Source organism: Mus musculus, chromosome Y, assembly GCF_000001635.26.
Source record: "Mus musculus strain C57BL/6J chromosome Y, GRCm38.p6 C57BL/6J".
NCBI classification, from domain to species: domain Eukaryota; kingdom Metazoa; phylum Chordata; class Mammalia; order Rodentia; family Muridae; genus Mus; species Mus musculus.
In genome coordinates, this window is record NC_000087.7 from 74,364,337 (window position 1) to 74,390,115 (window position 25,779).

The 25,779-nt window shown below is 39.5% G+C and overlaps 1 pseudogene; it reads right to left on the minus strand.

Annotated features, from left to right (window-relative positions):
• Positions 1-2,447: 2,447 nt before the first annotated feature.
• Gm29109 lies at positions 2,448-23,476 on the minus strand (annotated as a pseudogene).
• Positions 23,477-25,779: the final 2,303 nt, after the last annotated feature.

The following is a 25,779-nucleotide window of genomic DNA, read 5'->3' on the forward strand; positions in this document are numbered from 1 at the left end:
CAAAGAAGTTGGGACAGAAACTGAAACAACAAAGGATCCTGGAGTTAGGAGCTTATTCAGAGGCTATGGTGTGGTGATGCTTATTGTCTTGCTCCTCTAGTCTTGCTTAGCTTGCTTTCTTAAAGAACCCAGGACTACTAATACAAGGATGTCAACACCCACAATGGAGTGGGTGCTCTCCCACCAATTATGAAATTTCCTAACAGCTGGATCTTGTGGAGGCATCTTCTCAACTGAGGCTCCTCCTCTTTGAAGAACCTAGATCTTGTCAATTGTTATGAAACCAGTGTGGCATTCTAAATGTATTATGTCTATGAGGAGGTGTGGCCTTGTAGGAATAGGTCGGGCCTTGCTGGAGGAAGCATATCATTTTGGGGCTTTAAAGCTCTACCAGTGTGGAAGAGACCCTCCCTGCATACAGAATACATAGTTTTTCCTGGAAGCATTTGGATGAAGATGCATAATTCTAAACTTCCTCTCCACCACCATGTCTGCCTAGACAGTGCCATATTTTCTGCCTTGATGATCGTGGAGTAAATCTCTGAACGTGTAATGAAATGTAGAAAAGCCCTAATGAAATGTTGTCTCTTATGAGTGGCCTTTGACATGGTGTCTTTTCACAGCAACTAATCCCTAAGAGAATCAGTTACTGCTGAAACTATCCCAGATATTAAAATTAATCAACAATAGAGATTATTATCAAATGCTGAAGCATACAAACTTATTCTAGAGAGGAAAATTGTAATGACTGAGTCCATGGCATTCCTGCCTCAAAAAAGAAAAAAAAAACACAAAACCTCTCAGAGTATAGGTGGAACCCAGTCAGACCTCCATGAAGTACACGGGCTCCTCAGGAAGTGACCCACAAAGTGGGCAAACTCATAACATTTGAAACCCATGTCAACTGGCGTAGAAAAGAGGTAAGCATATATGCATTGGTTACACCTTCAGTGTTTTCTGAGAATGAGGTCACATATAAGTAAAAGACTAGAATTTCCAGGCTATAGACAGGCTGAAGTTATACATTGGTATGTAGGGGGTCATGTGTTTAGAGAAGAGCTAGGTGGAACAGGCCACTGTGGGGCTTTTTATGGTTATCTGGGGATCTCATTGGAGACCTGCAATAGATCACAGGATTCATCACAGGGAAAGAGTGCTCACGGAAGGAACTCAGGATCCATTCCAACCCAAAATTATCTCACAGCATATTCATTTTCTGTTTTACTTTACTTTTGGAACTGATTACACAAAATCAAGGTTTCTGTGATGATTTAGGGAGTCTCATAAATATAAACATTCACTAGTCTAGATTGCCTGTGTAAAAATGGACACACACACACACTCACAAACACACACACACACACACACACACACACACACACACACACACACACACAAACACACCCATCTGTAATGACAGGCTGGCTATTTGTTAAGAAAACAAAGAAGCCAATGTGGATATGGCCCATGTTTGACTATTTCCTTAAAATTTCTCTTCTTTCTGTGTCTCCAGCTTAACTTTTTGAGAACTCCAACTTAGAATTCATTTGTCTCTCAGTGTCCTCTACTCTTTGTGTGTCCCTTATTACTTTTAATGGTCACCATCAATTAGAACTTTCTTATCTTCAATCTGGTCTGTTTTATGCATGTGAATTTTGGATTTCTTAAAAAAGATATCTTTGTGGGATTAGAGAGATGAATCAATGGTAGCAAGCACTTTTGCACCACAAGAAAAATGGATTTGGTTTCTTGATTTCATATCCAATGGCAAATAATCACCTTTAATGGCAGCTCCAGAGGACCTGACAACGCATGTCTCTGTGTTCACCTGTACTCAAAAGCACATGCCATATCCCCACCCACATAAGTAAAGATAATAAATCTTAAAATGTGAGACAGGTTTCTTTAAGTGTCATTATTCAAAGAAAACCTGATTTTCTCTGATTTCTGAGTCTATTTCAATCAGTTTTCTGGGTTTCACCTTGTGCAACAAGGCCACATTTCTTTTAAATGTCCCACTTTCCCAAAATTTTTGTTTCTCCTTCAGTCTTCACATCAGAGGTTCTACCTATGTCCTGTCCTTCTCCCCTACTTCCTAAACATCCATCTTTTTCTGCCATCCCTGCTCCTCCAAGTTCCATCTCCATTTCCTTATTCTTCATGCAGACCAGAGAAGCTGTTCATTTTAGCATGTATGATTTTAGGTTTATGTACTGTTCACCGCCTGAAATGAAACTTTCATCTTCATTTGATGTTCCTTCCACTGTAGGCCATCTCTTCCAGCAAATTGTTCACTCACAGCATGTCATGTCACACATTTACATTTTTAGAACAAAATACATTTTATTGGCAAATATACTGGGATTGTCAAAGACCCTTATATAGCTAACACAGGAAAAAAAAAACTTTTTTTTTCTTCCAGCCCTATATGTTTACATTTCTGTACTTTATGATTTTTCAACTTCAAGAATCTTTGGCACCATAGTATAGACATAGATATGGATGTCACCATGAAACTTGATAAAGAACACGGAAGGATTGTCTAGAACTTGGCAAACAACCTTTCCGAACTTTTTAGAACCATCTTTTCTGGTGTACTGCACCCAGTTACCTATCAACACATCACTGTCACCTCCTGATCTCTCCTCAGCTGGAGGAGTGTCTGGAATCATGTGGAGGTTACCTTCCTTGTAGTCATCCAGGAGCTGATAAGCATAGAGAGCTGGATCCTTCTTGTAGGTAATGTAAAACAAATCCTTCATGATTGGCACCTGGGCTAGCACCACCCCCCTCCAGTTGACCTCAGAGCCATCTTTCCTCTCAAATTTTTGTTGTACCGCTCTGCCAACCAGGGCTCTGGCAAGGTGGGCATCCCTCACCTGAGGAAATACTACTATGGGAGGCAAAACCTTAAGGTTTAAAATCCTGTCATCACTGTAGAGCTCCTGTCCATAGATGCTGTCAATTCCATCATACTTCACCAAGTAAAGAGAAGGGTTTGTTGGCAGTTGACCTAGAACTATGGCCTTCCATTGGGTGACAGGCTCATTACCTTCCTTCCAACAATGAGAAATTCTGCAGCCGACAATATTCCTCAGGGTGTTGGAAGAAGACTTCCTCCTCCTCTTCTTCATGAGGGAGGACATGCTAAGCCTCTTCAAAGGTATTTTCTTCTACATGGCTGTAGCCTTGCTGTGGTATACCATACCAAACCCAGGCAGATGTCTTGTGGCTATCATTCTGTGTTCAAATATACTTGCCCATTGCCTTGGATTGAAGATATTGCCTGTTTAAACCAGACACAATGCTGTTGCTACTGTCATATATATGAGTTACTAAAAGGCAATGGGTGTAGGGTTGGAGAGAATGCTGGACCAAGGCTCTTCTCTAATGGAAATTTTGAGCAGGTCAAGAAGGCTATGCTAAACATGTTTGGGCTTCTAAACTTAATTTGATCAAAATAAGTAGATCATAATCTAGCTATGGTGGCACACTCATTTAATCCCAGCTTTTAGAAGGCAGGGTCAGGCAGATTTCTGACTTAGAGACCAGCCTGGTCTACAAAGTGAGTTCCAGGGCAGCCAGTGGTAGACAAAGGAAAAATGTCTGCAAATCAGCTACAACATTAACAACTAAAACAAAAAACCAACAAAAACAAAACAAAACAAACAAAAAACAAAAAAGAAAAACAAACAAAACAAAACAAAACAAACAATCAAATCAGAAGTTAATAGGAGATGGTAGTAACCCAAGTCTTTAATCCTAGTACTCAAGAGGCAGAGGGAGGCAAAACTTAGTGAGATAAAGGCTAGTCTATTCTACAAAGTGATTTTCCTAACAGTCAAAGCTACACACAAACACACTCAAAGTAAAATTAAACACCCATCCAAAGAAAAAACAAACAAACAAAACAACAACAACAACAACAACAACAACAAACAAATAAATAAGGGAAACAAGGAAATTATCAAAGGGAAATTAACAAGTAATTCTCCACAGCTCAGAATAACATACTCAGATGAATATGTCTTCAGCCCTGAGCTAATTTGCCTCTTCTGAGGAACATCTCCTTGCATGTCTATGTCAATGTGGAAGTTGGTATGCCTTTTACCCAAAATGATCAAGGAGAGAACAGAATAAAGAAAATGAGCCAGAGTTGTTACCTACCCTCTCTTGTACCTGCAAGCTGTCAAATAGGTGGCAATATTCACAAATATCCCAGGGACACAGCACAAAACTGGCCTTCTGTATTGTGTTACCTGACCCAGACTCAGGATTATTTGGTGATTATATGCCACTGCAACTCCGGCCTCAACAAGTCCAGGCAATATCAGCCATTTTTTTTTAAGATTTCTTTTATTATTGTATCTAAATACACTGTAGCTGTCCTCAGACATTCCAGAAGAGGGTGTCAGATCTCATTAGTATGGTTGTGAGCCACCATGTGGTTGCTGGGATTTGAACTCATGACCTCTGGAAGAGCAGTCAGTGCTCCTAACTGCTGAGCCATCGCTCCAGGCCCAGTATCAGCCATTTAGAAGTAACATTTTCTAAAATACATACGGACAAAGAAGAGCTTTGGCATTTTGATGGAATTTTGAAGGAGATATCGTTAGCAAGGATAATAAATTCAGGAGATCAACTAAACTGGATCAGCCATGCCCCTGGCCCCAAACATGGGAGAATTTAGAATGTACAGTTACTCAGTGTGGGAGGGAAAACTTTCAGCTTTCTATAGCTATGATGGTCCCAGTTACTTCATAAATGTACTTACCCAAAGAAAATGTCTTAGTCGTCAAGATTCTGTCTTTTGATACAGACCAGGGCACAAAAGCTTGAGGAACAAGTTGGGGTTCAGGAGCTGGCCTGCCTTTCACACACCACTGGGAAAATAGTGGACACACCTTCTAGGGATTCTAGTGTCTCTAAGTGGAATAGATGTGCAATCTATGACCAGTGCTCTGTGACATCACCTATTTCAGCTTGCATCATAGACCCCACTCATGCTGGTTCCTTCCCTAATTACACTCAGAAACATTAACCATCTAGGCTTTACCTTTTCATATGGCCTCCTTGAAATCCAAAATGAAATCCCTGCAGAAATGTCCTGATGACCTGAGTCACATTCTGCCCAAGTAAATCACTCTTGTATTGTTTTTATTTTTTTGGTGGTTGGGTTTCTGTTTATTTGTTTGTTGATTGCTTTGTTTTGCTTTTGTTATTATTTTCCTCCTGTGAAAGCCTTCAGTTTCTGATTCACCAACATCCTTGGTGGTTATTTTCCCTGTTCCAAACTTTCCCTGGTTATCTTTCAACTGTTCTTAGTGTCAGAAATGGTGCCAGACTCTTTGAGGCAGCACACTGGATAGCACATCAAAATTCTGTTTAAGAAAACCAAAGTTAGAGCAATTACTATTTTATTCAAACAAAGCAGAAATTTTACAGTGTTAAGTACCTTGTATTGAAGCCAGTTGCAACCTTGAATCATGGATTCTTTGTAAAATGAGAAGACAATCTAGCTCTTGGTCCTGCCTTCAAAGTTGTGATAAAGTTAAACAAACCCAATATCAACCAGTCATGTTTTAAAGGCCTTTAAATTTTTTCAGTATTTCTGGTTACAAGTAATTTCATAGATTAAATGCAGTAACACAGGGTGAAATATATTTGATAATTTTACTTTTGAAATATGGGTAGACAAAATATTGAACGCTGGTAAGTATGGAATTTACTTACAAATTAGCGGGCACTTTAATTTTTCATGCCATATAGATCTTCAGTTCTTCCAGAAACATCAATTTCTGGCCCTTCCACGGTCACCACCACACTTTGTATATCCTTGTCATAGATGATGACACTACCCATAGTGGGCTAGACCCTTCAACAACAGCCATCCAAGAAAGATTCTTCCTTAAAGTTGTGGCAACTGGCCAATGTGATGGAGGCAGTTCTTTATCTGAGGTTCTATATTCCCAGGTTGAGTTAACTAAAAAAAAAAAAAAAAAAAAAAAAAAAAAAAAAAAAAAACAAGAAAGACCATTTCACATCCATATCATAAATGTTGATTGCCTTACTCTGTATAATTAACACGCAATGGATTAATACTAGATGTCAACCACTTGATTAATGGCTTAAAACATGAGAGAGACTGAGAGAGAGTGACAGAGAGAGAGAGAAAGAGAGAGAGAAATAGAGAGAGAAAGAGAGAGAGAGAATGAGAGAGAGTTTTTGATATTTCAATGGTTGTTTGATATTTCAAGCCCAGTGCCAAATCACTTTTAATGAAAACACAAATCCTAATTCTTTCTAAACGTCCCACCACCTGGAAAACTAACTCCTTTGAATATTTGATCTGCTGTGAGCCACAATTATTCAAACTAATAAAGTATGTAAAAGAAATTGTAATCAAGTAATAATTTTCCATGCCACTTCTTGGAATATTTTATATCATTACTTTTCTTTTCTTAGAGGTTAGGGTTATTTGCATAACAAGAGACTAATCAGTCATCATTGTCACATCAGCCAAAGGCATCCTAACCCTGCCACATTTCTACTTGATTAATCACTTTGGCATTACTTATTTGTATGGAAACATATCCCTTCATCCTGATTTAGGAAAAAGTGTGGGAACTGTCGATTTGCAATTAATTTTTTTCATAATGGGACAAAACAGAAGCCTACAGGATTCACTGTATTTCTCCTGGGAGCTGAAGATTTCTGTTCCATTCAATAAAATGTTATAAATATTATTTTAACACAAGCCTAAATTCGTGAAAAAGTTTTGTTTTCATATTTTAATTATTTACAGGTCGTTCTGTGCCATATAAAGGAAGGTAGAGAAGGAAAGGTGTTTTGGAGTCACTGACACACAAATTTAACTGAGGTCTCTTTGCATAGTAACAAGATATACCCATCAACTATATCTGGGGAGTTTGCTTCAGGAACTCTAATGATATAAAGTCCTCAGGACTCTAGGCTAAGATAACAAAACACTGCATATAAGCTATGCAAGATAAGCTCTTGTATATTTTAATTATATTCATGTGTTTCTGCACACAGATCTGTACAGGTAAGTTCAGAGGCTAGGGAAGGGCATAGTATGATTTGCTCCTTCACTCCCTAATTTATCTGCTTTTGATAGGGTTTCCTGCTGAGCTAAAAGTGAGGCTGGCTTTCAGGAAGTCATATTCATCTTCCTGTCTCTGCCCCTCTAAAAATCCTAAGCACTGGTGTTGTAAGTAAATGAACACACACATGAATTTGCCCCTGGGCCATCACCTCTGATCCTTCTTTATTTTAAATAATCTCTGGATTACTTTTGCCCTTAATGTAATGAAACTGCTATACAAGGGTTTGTTATTTAGGAGATGGAAATATAAGTCGTCTGTGTAGGTTCAGTACAGATATTGTATATTAAGAACTACATTCATTAATAACTTGAGAAATTCATACAATATATTTTGATGGAATTTACTTTCCAGTTCTCTTAATAACTCCTCCCGAACCAAAACCAGATCCATTTCCACCTAAATCCTCCTTCCAAATTCATGTCTCCTTTTCTCCCTTTTGATAAAACCCATTCAAATCAATTGTGTTGCCCATAAAATCTTGGATATGGGGCTACCAGTAGTGCCTGGCCAACCTATAACCTTCAAAGGGCATACCTTTGATGAAAACTGACTCTCCATCTTTCATTAACTGTCCATACCTTCTCAAGTGGGGATGATGGATAGTGAGAACCTACAACTCATTGATGGAAGGCAGACTGGCCTGATTTTGTGCAGATAGAGACATACAGTTTCTCAATGACATCTCTGCCTTAAAAGATTTCCACTATCTCTTCATTGAGGGATCCTAAGACTCAGCTCCTCTACTTCTTGCCTCTTTCTGTGAGTATGTGTACGTGTACAAGTGTATCTATATTATAGATGTCTCATTTTACATCCAAGTCAACACATAGTGGTTTTTGCAATAAACAGCTGGCATTATTTCACATTAGGCAATATGCCTTGATGTAGATGGTGGGACTAAATACCACACTGAAACTGGAGATGGCTAGAAATCATCACAGTTGTTTGTAGTATAGGTGAAATTTACACTTTTGACCTAAACTTCTGGGTCCACCCTATGGCTTTAAGATGGATGGATAGGGGATCAAGACCCTTAACTTGCATTGCATTTTCCTTCTTCTTGAACTCATATTAAAAAAAAAAAAAAAAAGCTCATGGTGGTGATGATTCTGTTGGCCTGGACGTTCTGCTTTTGTAACTGCTAGACAGAGATACCCTTAAAGAGACAGATAGATCCTATCACATTTTGTAACATAAAGAATTCTGTGGTGAAATGGGTTTGCAATGTCAGTCGTGGGTCTTTGATGAAGATTTTGTTCCGAAATACAATGTTCAAAGGTAGAACAATATATACAATCTGAAAAGTGATTGGACCCTGAGGGCTTTAATCAATGAGTTAATTGATTGATGGGTGTGCATGGAAGGGGTGAGGCACTTGTAAAGGAACATGGTCATTGGGAACATGTCTTGGAAGGTATTTATTGTCTTTGGTCGCTTCCTGTGTTGATGCTTACTGGCTGCTAATAAGTTGGACAACTGTGCTCCTTGATGCCTCTTTCATACTCTTGTGACCATGGACCTGTTTTCCTTGCTGCTAAGACACATTGTAACAGTGATGAAAATGATTTACATGAATGTTTTTCACTAGTGATACTGACTTGTCTGGTCCAGAGTAACCATGGTTTAATTCTTTAAGCTTTTTTCTGGAAGAATCATGCTAACATTAGACACAAAGTTACCAAGCAGTTGTACCTGGAAGATTCTGGCAGTGTATCTGTTGTCTGAGAAATAAAGAAATTTGCTGCTTCACACACTGGTCCTTTCACTGTATTCACTACTATATTTTAATAGATTGCAATATCATATGAAGTAGCAGAAAATGATGGGAAAATGGAACGGAGGTGAAAATGTGTTAAAATCATTAAATTACACACTTAAAAATAAAGGAATCAATGGATTTTTTAGTATAGAAAGGATACTTCAAAAAAGCTGCTGAAAAGGCTTGGCCAACTCATGGGAGATGGTATTTGTCATACCTCCTGTGATGTAGCTGTTAATAGTAGTGGGTTTATTACAGATGAATCAGACACTAATATAAGCATTAAGGGATAACTCTCAGTTGCCTCAGGAGAAAGAAATCAGGTAAAATTCATTGGATTTCCTGATGAGGATTTTTTTTTTGTCATAGCTTTGGTGGCAGGATATTGGACAGATTAGCAAGTCCCCCAATAAGTGTAACACACAGTAGAATGTGGGGGTTGTGAGGCTATAGGAAATATTCAGTTCATGTCACATATTATTGAGTATCCTTGCTGATGGAGGTAGTCACCCTTCACTTATGTCATACATGGAAGTGTGTCTATGCAGGTGCAGAATGCAATAGATGGTGTTGAGTAATGTTTGTGTAGGTTATGGAGTAAGTTAAACATTACTGTGATGGAACATTATTTTTTTCCCATCTTGACAATCTACAGTTACCTGAGAAGAGAGAACAATTGAACATCTGTCTCCAATCACTTAGTCATTAGGTAAGTCTATGGGTTATTTTCTAGTCTAATGATTGATGTGGGAGGGCCCATCACTGTGGCTAAGCTCATAAGTAGTCCTTAATAAATGGGAGCCCTTTAGGTTATATTTAAAAAAAAAATAGTTGATCGAGCAATGGGAAAAGTGGTGGTTAGAATAATAAATCCCCTATAGACACATACATATGAATATTTCATTACCAGGAAGTGGCAGTGAGTTTAAAGATTAGAAGGAATACGAGAAGGTGTGGCTTCATTGGAGGATAGGTGTGTCAACAAGGATGAGTTTGAGTTTTCAAGAAGCCAATACAATGGCGGAATCTCTCTCTTTGCCTAAGGATCAATAGTTATCTATTGCTCCAGTGATGGGGTACCTCCCGTGATGATTGACCAATCTTCTGAAAATGTAACAAAGCCTCCAATTAAATGCTTTGTTTTCTAATAGTTGCCATAACGATGGTCAGGTGATTATGTTAGCCTCTATCAGCAGACTTCGGAGACTAGTTTTCTCCTGAGTTTGAGTGTTCAGAGTACTCTCTGCAGGCAAGATCTCCTCTTGCAGAGAAGGGTCCCAGATATCTGGTGTTCGAGCCTTCCTCCTGGCAGATGTTGTAATCCACTCACTAGAGGTACTAAGATCCCATGGAGAGTCCTGTGGGGACCTTTGGGGTGTCCACAGACTCTGCCCCCAAGGTGCCCAGTGCTGTAAAGGATTGGAAGGGATTTGTGACCCTGGTCAGGCCGGTTTATCTGCTTCCCTAATGAATGCAGTCTCAGGTCCTGCATGATAGGATTGGAGCAGAAGTGGTTTTCCATTCACAAAGGTCTTAAGATCTCGTGGATGTTTCTGTGAGGACCTTGGGGCTGTCCTCAGACTCCGTCCAACAAGTTGGCCAGGTGCTGGCACAGACCAGAGGGACTTGTGACCATTGTCAGGCCAGTTTTTCTGCTTCCCTAATTAATGCAGTCTCAGAACCTGTGAGATTGGATTGGAGCAGAGGTTGTGTTCCGTTCACCAGAGGTCTTATGATCCCATTTAGGGTCTTTTGGGGACCTTAAGCGTGTCTGCAGACTCAGAGCACAATATACCCTGGTGCTGACTTCTCACTCTCTCTCTTATGGTACACTTTCTCTGTCTCCTTAAACAGATGTTGTAAAGATAATGTTTTCGGACTCTCTAGACGCTGTAACCTTTTCCTAATGTCAGAAGAATACTGCCCAATGGAAGCCATGACACTTGTCACATGCTGGCACGCCGAAGTAGGGTCAAAGGTAGTGTAACACCTCTATACCTTTCAGAGGTATTCTAAAAACACTGCTGGGGGCTCCTTTTTCTCTTGTAGGATCTCTCTTTCCTTGGCCAAATTGGTGGGGCACCTGCCAGCTCCTTTCAGTTCTATTATCAGAGCCCAGCTGAAAATTGTCAATTGCTCCATATGGTCAGTCCTGTCAGGACATGTCAGAGGGAAGGCTGCATCCATTTCATTCAGAAGTTTTATTGGTAGTCAATTGGCCCCCAGCATGCTCTTTCTTTCCTCTCAGAATCCTCTCCTTCTCCTCTGTGGTGAAAGAATCAGTAGCTGCTGACAGTCATCCCAAGTAGGCTGAAGAGAGAATATGAGAGATTCCATTAGATTAGCAGGCTAGAGGGGTTTTCAAAGAAGGGAGGTGTGATTAGCCTTCCAGTTATAGAGTTCAGAGGAGGAAAAGGGCCATTACTGAAGGGTCAGCAGTTGTCTGGGGCCTGCTGGAGGAGGGTCATAAGTACATAAAGGCAGTGCAATGGTTGAATCTGGTCACTCTGGGCTTCGAGCTCGCTGGCCTTGGGCTTTAGCAACTGGTCCCTCCCCAAATATCTAGTGGCACCCTGTTGAGAGTTCTTGGAGGGGACCAGTTGGGAATATGGGGGTGGGGTGCTATGCCATTTTGGAGGTTCTTCTAACTCTGGATAGATCTTGGGAGAAACCGAGGGCTGCAGTTCAACCTGTGCCAGTTTTAACTTTTTTTTTTCACCTCTGGGTGGCAGAGGGCCAGGACTGGGGAGCCTGGATTATTCTTTTTAACCCAAGGCTTTAAACAGGATGGGAGAGGGGGGATCCTGTGCTAAATTTTTCTAGATGAGAATGTATGGCACGTAATCTGGCTGAGACCCTGGTCCCCTCTGTAAAACAACTTTAAGAGCTGAAAACAGAACCAAACAAAGAGTGCCCTCTAGTGGCCAACTATCATCAAAGCTGGCCATTCTGTAGATGAGAAAGTTCTCTAAAATCGATTTCAGACATCCACAGAGAGAATGTGAGTGTTAGTCTTAATTTCAGTCGAGTGATCAAGGGTCAGTCCAAGGGGCATGATAATAGTCGGTCCCATCATCAGAGTCACATACAGGGAAAAAAAAACATATACACAAAAAAGATTACAATAACCAAGACCAGGCCCCAATAAGATGGCCAAGAAAGCACACACTCACTTGGCACCCAGTAACAGAAACAGACAGCCGAGTGAGCACACTCTCACTTGGCACACTGATAGGAGATCTCCAGGTATCCCTAGAACTCCCTCAGAACTCCAGGGATGTCCCAAAGGGTGGCAGCCGGTTTCTCCTGACATGTCTGTCAGTAACCCTTTTCCATCTGAAAAAGGGAGTTCGTTGTTCTCACGAGCATTTACAACTGCAAACGGAGAATAGTGAATTCAAACAGAGCTGGCACAAATATTAGAGACAAAGATAGAGGAAAGTTATAGAAAAAGATAGAGACAAAGATACAGACAAAGATAGAATCCTACCTCCAAGCAGGGTCTCTGAGAATTGGGGTAGGCCACAAATCATGGTGGAGAAGCCCCCAAATGTAAGACCTCAGAAGCTGGGCCTCCTCTCAAGTCCCGGGATGAGCTGGCCAGCACCCCAATGACCCAAGAGAAAACCACAACTGATGCAAACTGCAAGAGGTTTTACTATTAGCTGGCTGAGGACAAAGTCACTCTGCCTAGCAGGGCAGGGGAGTTTGACACCGAGCTGTGACAGTAAGGGGCTTTTAGCAGCTAGCTGGGGAATTGGGAAGAGTTGGGAGGAGAGTTGGGTGGAGTTGGGAAATGTGGGCAAGGGAGTTCTTCTCTTCCTGATGTTCTTGGTGAAATTTACAAGGCAGGAGTGGGGCGTGAGTCCTTTCTAAATTTTTATCTCCTTGTCCTTGGCACAGGAAGGCAGGCATCTCTGGTTGAAAAGTATAGAAACAAAAAGCCTTTTTGCTGGCTATAGAGAACAAAGAGCTTCTTCCTAGCTGTATTTTCAGAGATCAGGGAAAACAAGCTTGGAAACGTCTAGGGGATTTACCTTCCTGCGAGATACACTTTAAGTTGGAGTCTCACCATAGGACATTTTTTTCTACCACACAAAAAACTTTACACAGAAAATTATTTTAATTATTTTTAATGAATATATAATATTTGATTTGAACCATATGTCATATCCATATAAAATACATGGTAGAATTCCAAAAAAAAACTTGTAATATTTACTTTAAACAATTCATACATTTACACCTCACAGCACTTCTTCATAACTGTACTACCATTGCTGAGATCCTTCTTCTTCCCAAATGGTGCTTCTATTATTTTTATAATGGTTCTCCTTTTCTTTGTGTGTATATCTGGGAACATCTCATGCAGGTGGTTGTATTGTACTAGTTGCTATGTTTTTGTGATCACAAGGTCTAAAGGACCACAATCTGGTCTTGAACTACACATATAAGAGCATCTGACCCTGAATTACTCTTTTTCCTGAATCTACTTCTCCAGTCAAGGGATCACAAACACCACTTTTGAAGTACTCTATTGAAATGGGAAAAAATTGAAAATATTACACCGTATCTTCATCTGTTTCTACCTGAGGTGATATATTCTCATCTTTGTCAAATGCTGGGCTCTGTACTATATGGACAACAGAAAATGGAAACATAATATGCTATATTAGTAAAAGGGAATAAAGTATTAATGATTTGAATTTCTCAGGAAATACTGCCCAGGTGAATTTTTGAAACAGCTTTTAGAAATGACATAATTACGTACATGAAATCCAGTATAGGCATAGATAAGAAGTAAGGTTTCCAAATTATAGGGCTAGTGAATATTTTTACCAATGTTATAGAAAAAAAATCCCTAACTTAAAGAAAGATATGCTCATGAATAAACAAGGAGACTACAGAACGCCAAATTATTTGGACCGGAAAAAAATAATTTCTGCCATCATATAATAGTCAAAACACCAAATGCACAAAACAAAGAAAGAATATTAAAAGCAGTAAGGGAAAATGGTCAAGTAATATATAAAGCAAGATCTATCAGGATTACACATAACTTCTCCCCTGAGACTATGAAAGGAGAAAATCTAGGGCTGAAGTCATACAGAATGTAAGAGAGCAGAAATGCCAGCCAAGACATGAAGCAAAATTCTTTTAACATAGCTTGGGAAAACAAGGTATTCTGTGACAAAACAATATTTACACAATATCTTCCAATGCATCCAGCACATCAAACGATAATAAAGGGACAATTTCAATATAAAGAGGGAAATTACTCGAGAAAAAAGAAGAAATTAAAGGTGAAGGAAACCTAAAAGAAGAGAGCTACATGAACAAAATTCCAACTCTAATAACAAAAATAACAGGAAGCAACAAGGACTTTTCTTAGGATCTCTTAATATCAGTGGACTCAGTTCACCAGTAAAAAGGCATAGAATAAAAAAATGGATGTGTAAGCAATATTCAGCATACCAAAAACAAACACCAAGGACAAAGTCAGAAATTACCTCAGACTAAAAGGCTGGAAAAGAACTTTCCAAGCAAATGATCCGAAGAAATAAGGTGGAGCAGCCATTCTAATATCAAATAAAATTGACTTTCAACCAAAAGTTATTAAAATAGGCAAGGCGGGAAACGTCATATTCATTAAAGTTAATATTTACCAAGATGGACTCCCAAATCTAAACATATATACTCCAAATGCAATGACATCCACATTCATAAAAGAAACTTTAGTAAAGCTCAAAACTCACATTGTACCACACACAATAATATTGGAAGACTTCAACACCCCTCCCTCATTAATGGACAGATCCTGGAAACTAAAACTAAAAAGATACATGGTGAAACTTGCAGAATTTATGAAGCAAATACGTTTAGGTGATATCTATAGAACATTTTATCCTAAAACAAACGAATGTCCCTTCTTCTCAGGACTTCACGATGCCTTCTCCAAAATTGACCATACACTCAGTCACATAACATGCCTCAACAGATATAAAATTATTGAAATAATTTTCTGCTTCCTATCAGATCACCACAGACTAACTTCAACAATAATATAAATAATTGAAAACGCACATACACGTGGAATGTGTACAACAATCTAGTCAGTGACAAAACAGTCAAGGAAGAAATATAGAACTAAATTAAAGACTTTTCAGAGTTTAATGAAAATGTAGCTACAACATACTGCAAGTTATGGAACACAATGAAAATAGCCCTAAGAGGAACACTCATAGCTCTCTCTGAATGCCTCTAAAAAAAAACCGGAGAGAGGATATAGGAGTAGGTTGACATCACACCTTAACACTATAGAACAAAAAGAAGCAAATTCACCCAAAAGGAGTTGAAGTCAGGAAATAATCAAACTCAGTGCTAAAATCAACCAAGTGGAAACAAAGGAACAATACAAAAATAATCAAACAAACTGGGAGCTTTTTCTTTGAAAAAATCAACAAGATAGATAAACCATTAGACAGACTAAATAAAGAACACAAGGACAGCATCCAATTTAGCAAATCAGAAATGAAAAGGGAGAAATAACACCAGAAATTTAGTAAATTTTCAATATCATCAGATCCTACTATTCAAGGCTGTACTCAACAAAACTTGAAAGTCTGGATAAAATGGACACTTATCTAGACAGATATCAGGTACCAAATTCAAATCAGGATCAGAGAAACCCTGCAATTACTTCTACCACTGTGAGGAGCCGCCCTCACGGTCACCAATACAAGATGGTGCTGACAACACCATTGTCAACATTGCTCATGGTGAGTACGCTCAGGCGTCAGGGTATCGTTCCATTACCTGAGCCCTGCCACTCCAATGGCGTCATCAGGCTGATGGTGGGCAGACAATTCCGGTGATTCACGTCTCCAACCGTATTTCTAACAATACTTTGCAACCTATATAAGGGAGGGGTTTTCTGCTCTCTGGGTCTCCTGTCTTGAAGCTGTTCATCTATCTCTGGAGATGTATTAAAGCTTTACTGCAGAAAGATCTGAGTGTCCTGCATGTGTTCTTGCTGGCGAGATGGTAGCGCAGGTCATCCGGTGCCATAAAGCCAGGATCAACATCGCTGGCATTGAGGAGAACCCCTGGAAATGGGGTGGATTCAGAACTGCAGGGAAAAGGTAAGTTTGGAGAGGTATGTCTCATCGTGACCCTCTTATCCCTATTGATTTCGGTCTTAATCTAGATGCACCCTAGGAAGGGGCAGTAGAAGCTCTAGTCTTGGTTGCCCTGGCCCTCATTCTGTTTCTTACTCTGTCCATCGAGGCTGGTGCTGAAATTTGAGGTCCATCGAGGCTGGTGCTGAAAAATGAGGTGTTGTCAGTCCGACGTAGATAAGTGGCAGCACTGAGGTATCTTCTAAGCCTTCCGTAGACAAGGGAACAGAGTACTGTGTTTACTTTCGCTTTGCTTAAGCAGTACTATAAATGGGGTGTAGATCGGAGCAGGGACTCACTCTATCATGGCCTCCTCACAGTCAGTGATCACTGCATTACAGGCAGGTTGCCTCCAGTACACTGCAGAACTTTGTTAAGGAAGTGGATCGCATTTCTCCCTGGTATTCTTGTTCGGGGTCTCTAACTGTAGCCTTATGTAGTAAGCTAGGAAGTGACCTTGACCTTAAGCATGAAGAGGGAGACTTACACCTGGGCACCAAGGCATTTGCAAGCTGATATAAAACTGTCTAGAGGATGAAACCTGCCAAACAGCCAATGTGGAGGGACAGGGAACTAGAAAAGGTTCAGGACAGTATGTCAGAAACCTAACAGAATGAGAGAATGGGAGCTCGAAAAAAGAAAGACATGTCTAAGAAAAAGGGCCCTCCCAGGGATTCAGAAGGAAGGGGAGAGAGAAAAGAGGGCAGTAAAACTGATCCTCTACTAAGAAAAAGCCACACATGTAATTCAACTTTGCCTTGAAGCTTGGAGTGTTTGGGGACAAACCAAATTTCTTAGAACAGATAATGGACTGGCCTACACCTCTCAAAATTTTCAACAGTTCTGTCTACAGAGGAATGTAACTTATTTAACTGGTTTGCCATACAGGGACAAGACATTGTGGAACGTTCCCACCACACTGTTAAAACTTACCTTATCAAAAAGAAAGGGTGAGTCAATGAGGCTCTTACCCTTAACACTGAGAGTGGACATCTCCATGGTACTCTTTACTCTTAATTTTTTGAATATTGATGAGCAAGGCCACACTGCAGCTGATCATCACTGTTCAGAACCAAACAGATCTAGAGAAATTATCAAATGGAAAGTTGTCTTAACTGGAAAATGTAGAGGCCTGCATCCTATTTTAATAAGATCCAAAGGAGTTATTTGTGTCTTTCCACAGGAAGAAGACAATCCCCTTTGGGTTCCAGAATGCCTCATCTGAAGGATCTCCCCTTCAGAAGATGTGGACAAAAGAGGGAATTCTGGAAACAACGATGGATAATGACCCTTCTACTGGAGATCATGGTTCCTAGTATATCGGGGGAATTGTGTTGGGGTATTATGTCTAGCATTCTGTTCATGCCTGTCATGCACAGTGCACAAGTTTTTCCACATTTCTTTACTACTGATAAGGAGCTGGGACTTGCCTTTTTACCATTAGATGGACAAATTCAGGTTCTGATGGAAAACAGAACTTCTCCCTCAAAGGAAGCCTGTGCTTTGTAATGATCTCTGAATTGAAAGACCAACGCCAGTGTATATCCTTCTAAAATCAATCAGTGGCCTGGTTGAAAGCAGCTGCTTGGGGAACCCACTCTGAAATATTAGCCAATGCCTTGATAATCCAAGGCTGGAGGCCTAGTCATAAATCCAGGAAAGCACTGCCCCAGCAACCCAGAATGGCACCCTTTTGTAAAGGAAGATCCTCGGGGGACTCCATGCTTCCTTGGACTGGGTGCCAGGCCAGAAAAACCTTTTGGGTGGTTGAAGGATTTTTTTTTTCCTTTTCCCCACATGTAAGTGTAGAGATTAATGAAATCCTTGCTGGACATGATTTTAACTTCATGGATTCTGATCGGGCAGATGCTAACCCTTTTGATCAATGGTTACTTTGTGGGGTTAATGAGAGCTGTACCGATCTTTCACCTATGGCCATGATTGAAGGTGGATATAGTGAAAAGGGCCAAATGGGTTTTGAGTGGTAGGGCACTTTGAGTGCTGGTTTGGGGTCATTCGATCACTCCTCCTCTAATACTAAATATAAAGCATTTAAAAGGGTGAATTATACTGTCACCCCGGTTTGTGTTTGGCCCCCTTTCTGTGGGTGGTAAGTAATAAAAGTTTAAATAATAATCAATTAGAGTTAGATTGTTTCCTTAATTAAAGTTTCTATACCCTGTGTTGGGATGCTACTAAGTATCCCTTTGCTTTGGTTACTCATGTGCCTAGATTTGTTCCAGTTCCTGTGGAAGCCTCTAGAATTTAAGCTTTTTTAGAGAAAAGAGAGATTTTGGAATCTCTGCTATTATAGTTGGCTTGGTAGCAATAGCAGCAATAGCTGCCTCTGTCACTGTTACGGCCCTTGCCTTGTCTGCTACGGTTCAGACAACGCAAACTATAAAATGACCTTTCGGCAAGAGTGACATTGGGCCTGAACAGCCAGACCATGGCCAACTCCCAGATACAGAGAGGCCTCATGTTGGTAAACCAACGGATCGATCTGGTCCAAGAGCAGGTGTATATTCTTTGGCAAATGCCTCAGCTGGGTTGTAAACATAAGCTGCCTAGCGTCTGTATCACCTTACTACAATTTCAGAATTTTACAAGAGCAGCTAACCTGTAAAAGGCTTTGTCTTGTTATTTGTTACAGAATTGGACCATAGAATTTGAACAGACACTCCGGGAGCTGAGGATCACCATCTTATAAGTCGATTCGACATGTCTTGACCTGTAATTGATGGAAGGATTTTCTACCTGGATTTCTGCAGCATTCTCCTACTTCAAGCAATGGGTGGGGGTGGTTTGTTTGGAGTGGCTGTGTACAGTGGAGTACTGCTCCTACTATGGATGATCTGCAAACTTAAATCCCAAACAAGGAGGGACAGGATGGTAGTAACCCAGGCACTTGTTGCTTTGGAGCAGGGTGTTTCCCCCAATATATGAATATCGATGATGCTCAAGCAATAAGGTTGCTGGACATCCAGCTCCACAAAACCCTGAGGCGAGTCTTGCTGCATGGGTTGGAGCGGGTGTGCTTTAACAGCCCAGGAGAGTTTTGGGGCTAAGCACTGCACTGGAATGGCGTTGTGGTGTAATTTGAGCGTCTTTCTGGGAGATATGTCATCTTTCAAGAAGGTTGAGTGTCCTAGTGTCCTTCCCCCAGGAAAAACGACAGGGGAGCTGACCAAGACCCCTCTGGGTGACGAGCCTGGGAGGAGGTTTTGTGTAAGGCCCCTATGCTTGCACACTCGGAATTTGACCTCTATCTCCACTCTCCATACTGTGTGGCCTGTTGCTTCTAACATAAAAAAAAGGGTGAGATGTGAGGAGTCGTTCTCACGGCCTCCATTACAAGATGGTGCTCACAACACCATTGTCACTATTGCTCGTGGTGAGTGTGCACAGGCATCGGGGTATCTTTCCATTACCTGAGCCCTGTCTCTCCAATGGCATCATCAGGCTGATGGTGGGTAGACAATTCCGGTGGTGCACATCTCCAACCATACTTCTAACTGTCTTCACAGCCTATATAAGGGAGGGGTTTTCTGCTCTCTGGGTCTCTTGTCCTGAAGCTGATCATCTATCTCTCGAGATGCCTTAAAGCTTTACTGCAGAAGGATCCGAGTGTCCTGTGGGAATTCTTTCTGGCAAGACTGTAGTGTGGGTCATAACACCCCTAAAGAATTAGAAGCAATCGTTAATAGTCTCCCAACCAAAAATAAGCCCAGGGTCTGATGGGTTTAGTTCAGAATTCTATCAGATATTCATGGAGACCTAATACCAATACTCCTCAAACTATTATGCAAAATTAAAAGAGAAGGAACACTATTTAATATGTTCTATGAAGCAAGATTACAACTATACAAAACCTAATGGAGAAAGGAAACTTTATTCCAATTTCCATTATGAATATCGATGCAAAAATACTAAATAAAATCCTTTCAAAACGCGTCCGAGAATACATCAAAAGGATAAACCATCATGACCTAGTTGGCCTCCTTCTTATGATTCAGGGAGAGTTTAATATCGAAAATCCATCAATTAAATCCATTATAGAAAAAAAAACAAAAACAAAAACAAAACAAAAAAACTCAAGTACAAAAACCCCATGATTATTCGATTAGATGCTGAGCAAATAGTTGGATAAATACAATGGCCATTCATAATAAGTCCAGGAAAGACCAGGAATTCAAGGCATACACCTAAAAAAAAAATAAAAAGAAGGAGAAGAAAAGAAAAGAAAAGAAAAGAAAAGAAAAGAAAAGAAAAGAAAAGAAAAGAAAAGAAAAGAAAAGAAAAGAAGGCCCAGGATTTAACTTTAATCTAAATGGTCAGAAACCAGAAGGAATCCCACTAAAATCTGGGACTGGACAAGGCTGCCCACTTTCTCCCTACCTATTTAATAGAGTACTTGAAATACTAGCCAGAGCAATTACACAAAAAAACAAAACAAAACAAAACAAAACAAAACAAAACAACAACAACAACAACAAAAAAAAAACAAAACAAAACAAAACGAAAACAGATGAATACAAATTGGAAAGGAAGAAGTCAAAATTTCTCTATTTCCAGAAGATATGATAGCATGTATCTATGACCCCAAAAATTACAACAGAGAAAACCTAATCCTGATACACATTTTCAGCTTAGGAGCTGAATTTAGAATAAATTTAAACATAACAGTGGAATTTCTCTGCAGAAAAGACACATAGTATGAGAAAGAAATTAGGAAAAAACGTGCTTCATAGTAGTCACAAATAATATAAAATTCCTTGGTGTGACTCTGAGAAAGTGAAATATATGTATGATAAACACTTCAAGATTCTTCAAGAAAGAAATCAAAGAAGATCTCTGAAGATGGTAAAATCTCCCATGCTAATGATTTGGCAGGATTAATATAGTAAAAATGGCTATCTTTCAAAAAGCAATCTGATATGCATTGCAATCACCATCAAAACTCCAACTCATTTCTTCACTGAGTTAGAAAGGGCAATTTGCAAATTCATCTTGAAAAAAAAAACCTACTATATCCAAAACTATACTCAACAATAGAAGAATGTCTTTTGTAATCACTATGCCTGACCTCAAGCTGTACTACAGAGCAATTATGATAAAAACTTCATGGTACAGGAATAGTGTTAGACAGGTAGATAAATGGAACAGAACTGAAGACAGAGAAATGAACCCAAACTCATGTGGTCACATGATCTTTTACAAAGGAGATAAAACCACCCAGTGGAAAGAAAATGGCATTTTCAAAAAATGGTGCTGGCTCAACTGGCAGTTAGCATATTGAGGAAAGTAAATTGATCTGTTCTCATCTCCTTGTACAATGCTCAAGTCTAATTGGATCAAGGAACTGCACATAAAACCAGAGACACTGAAACTTATAGAGGAGAAAGTGTGGAAGAGCCTCGAAGACAAGGTTAAATGGGGAATATTTTTGAACAAATCAGCAATGGCTGTTATTATAAGATTAAAAATAGACAAATGGGACCTCAAAAATTGCAAAACTTCTGTAAGGCAAGGGGCACTATCATTAGAACAAATCGGGGAAAAAGTCTTTATCAATGCTAAATCAGATAAGGGACTAATATTCAATATATACAAAGAACTCAAGAAGCTGGATTCCAGAAAATCAGATAACACTATTTTAAAAAATGGGGACGGTTCTAAACAAAGAATTCTAAATTAAGAAACACTGAATGGCTGAGAAGCACCTCATAATTGTTCAAAATCCTTAATCATCAGGCAACAGAAAGTCAAAATAACCCTAAGATTCCACCTCACAGAGTCAGAATGGCTAAGATCTAAAACTCAGATGACAATAGTTGCTGGTGGGTATGTGATGAAGTAGGAACACTCCTCCATTGCTTGTGGAATTGCAAGTTGGTACTACCACTCTGGAAAGCAGATGGGGTTTCCTCGGAAAAGTGGTAATAGTTCTAATGAAGATCCAGCAATAGTCCTCCTTGGCATATATCCAGAAGATATTCCAACTTGTAATAAGGATACATGCATCACTATGTTCATAGCATCCTTATTTATAATACCAAGAAGCTGAAAATAAACCTGATGCCTGTCTTCAGAGGAATGAATACAGAAAATATAGTACATTTACATAATGAAATACTACATCACTATTAAAATCAATGAATTCATGAAATTCTTAGACAAATGGATGGATCTGGATGATATGTTCCTAAGTGAGATAACTCAATCACAAAAGAAAGCACATGATATATACTCACTGATAAGTGGATATTATCCTTGAAGCTCAGAAAAAAACAAGGTAAAATTTGCAAAACCCATGAAACTCAACAAGAAGGAAGACCAACGTGTGGATATGTCGTTCCTTCTCAGAATTGGGAACAAAAGATCCATGGAAAGAGTTACAGAGAAAAAGTTTGGAACTAAGACTGAAGGAATCCAGCCACTGCTTCATTCTGTGATCCATACCATAAACAACTACCAAACCCAGATACTGTTGAACAGCCAAACAAGAGCTTAGGGACAGGAGACTGATATAGTTGTCTCCTGAGACGATCTGCCATTTCCTGACAAATACAGAAGTGGATGCTCAAAGAAATCCATTGGACTGAGCACAGGGTCCCTAATTATGGAGCTAGAGAAAGTACACAAGGAACATTCTATGAGGAAAAACAACTAACAAGTACTCCCAGAGTTCCCTGAGATTAAATCTCCAATCAAAGTAAACATAAGTTGTGACTTATGCCTACAGCTGCATATGTAGCAGAGGATGGACTAGTATGTCATCAATGGGAGGAGAGACACTTGTTCTTGTAAAGTTACTATGACCAAGTTTTGGGAATGCCTGGGCCAGGAATTGGGAGTAAGTGTGTTGGAAAGCAGGGATAGAGGGGAGAGGACTGGGATTTTTGGAGGGGAAAACAGAAAAGGGAATAACATTTGAAATGTAAAAAAAAGAAAAAAAGAAAATAAATAATAAAAAAAAAGAATGAAATAAATTATTTGTAATGTTCTTGAAATAAATTCAAGTTTTGCAAACATATTATTGGAACAATTTTCAGGTATTTTCCGGTGGCAAAATCATAAAAAGTTATTTTTTATCAACATATTGTGACTACAATGTCAAGAGTAGTTATATGTGTTGCTAAAACTCGGGTATAGGAATATATAGATATAGATAGATAGGTAAAATTTCAAATGAACTATATAAAATCTCTGAGAAAAGACTTCTTCCATTTCAGGTGACTAGGTAAAAGTCTAGTGAACTGCACAACACACAATTAATACCCAACACTGAATATGCAGTAACCTTCAGAAAGAGACTCCTCCGAAATATTTATGTCATCTTCTTCATCATCAAAGTCCAAAAGTAATAAGTAATCTTCCTTTGGAATCACCATTATTTTCTTAAGAGCCATTCTTCTCTTAAAAACTATAATGTCTTCTTAGTTTAAAAAAAAGGAAAAATAAATAAATATGATCTTCCTCCTTCATTTAACCCTCAGAAGCCGTAGGAAATGCAGTTCGGGAGGTTTTTCCTCACATAGTGGCCTCTTGCGACTGAGATTTCCTTCCAGTCACACATCCTTTAACAGTCCAATAACCCTAATCAGAGCTGGTTATCTCTTCCAGGTCATTCAGAAGTGAACTCCTTCACAACCGCACCTTTCCTTGCTTGTCTGCTCAATGGGAAAAACAAACAAACACACAAACAAACAAACAAACAAACAAACAAAAACAAAAACAAAAACAAAAAACAAAACAAAAATAAAACAAATAAAAAACAAAACAATAACAAAAATAAAAAACAAAACAAAATCAAACAAACAAACAAACAAATAAATAAAACGTTATCAGGAGAGACCCACATGTCTCTGAGGACCCTTTGTGATGCCAGATGGAGAAAACAGGTCTCATCCAGGGATTTCACCCTTTGGCTGAATATACCCTGTGTATGCTGTCATGGAGTACCAGGCACCATTGATTAGAAGGGAGGTCTCAGGAGGTGGAAATGAGCTACCATCTTTAAGACAAATGATTTCCAGTTTCTAGGTTGATAAGCATTTGCAGACTTGAAAAAACATGAACAAATGTGTAACATGAAAGTACTGGAAATGGCACTACTAATTTCAACTGTAATATTTTTTGTTATTTATTTATGTGCATAAAAATTAAAATGTGTGTACTTTTTCTGTATGTACATACCCACAACAGAACAGTCCATGCTGTCCTAATAGATCAGAAGAGAACATCCAGATTCCCTACAATCCCTGGTAAACTCCCACCTCCACCTTCCTAGTACTGAGCTTGATTACAAGAGTGTGCTAGGATGTGCAGGCCCTCTCTCCCTCACTTATGTGTTTGGATGCCCAGCCCCTTTTTCTCCCTTATGTGCTAGAGTGCTCAGGACCTCTCTCTCACCTATGTGCTATGCCCTCTCTCACTTCTGTGCTAGTCTGCTCATGCCCTCTCTCTCACTTATGCCTCTATAGCCTACAGAGGCTAAAAGAGAGCAGTGATTCTCTAAAACTGTAGCTGTGCATAAATTGTAAGCCACTATGTGGGTGCATTGTGCCAGGTCCTCTTCATAGAACAGGTGCTTTTTGTTTGTTTGTTTGTTTGTTTGTTTGTTTGTTTGTTTATTTTTTGAGAGAGGGTTTCTCTGTGTAGACCTGGCTGTCTTGGAAATCACTCTGTATACCAAGCTGGTCTCAGACTCAGACATTCTTGGCCTCTGCCAACCAAGTGACAGGATTAAAGACATAAAGCACCACTGCCCAAACAACAGTTGCTCTTATCAGCTAATTTTCCACTTTTCAACTAATCTAGTGTGTACTTCATGTATCTTTAGGGCATTTCTCCCATTTACTTTCAAGGTGGAGGGTGTTTCCACCAGAACAGGGACCCAAAGTGGGATCCGTGGCACCATGGCATGGGTGTTTATTGTTACATGCCAACATTGAGAAATCCATCAAGAATCATTGGAACAGACTTCAAATGAATCACGTGAAAGAATATAAACAAGAAAGGGGGTAAACACAGACTGGGGGAGATGTATAATTAATCTGGTTTACCAAAGTTTTATTGAACCCAGTGATCTCTCCTCTGATAGTAGTATGTCCATAAGAGTCCTGGGAGGCATCATGTATTCCCCAGTGCTGAGCAAATCTTGAGATGCCAGTAAAAGAAGCCTTTACAACTGCTCCTCCCTGGATAAAAATCAAAGGATTGAAATCTGTACAATTGCCATTGACTCCTCAAAGCACCCACTTGTGAAAGGAATGCATTCTAAAGTCCTGAATGAAAAATCTCTTTTTCATAAAAAATTCATTCTTTGGGTCATCTGTCATGTTGGAAGAAAAGGAAAATGTTTTACTCTGATCTGCCCAACAAGTGATGGAGGATCGACAATCAGACCAAGGCATGATCAGACCTTCATCTTCCAAGACACAATGAGGGGCTATTTTTGGTTGGTGGGGACGTTCTTTGTCTGAAAAGTTAGGTGGTACAAATGTAACATTAACCCAAATTGCATCCTGCCAAAAGGTCCGATTTGTAAAGGTTATATCTACATTAGAAGTATCTTAGGTTGTGCTCACCCAACCTCCTCGGTGCTCATTAAACCTCCCTAAAGCTCAGGCTGGGAGGTTGATACAATGTCCTTGTCCATTAATTTGAAAACATAAAAAACCCTGTTCTAGTAAGGAGTGATTTTCTCCTA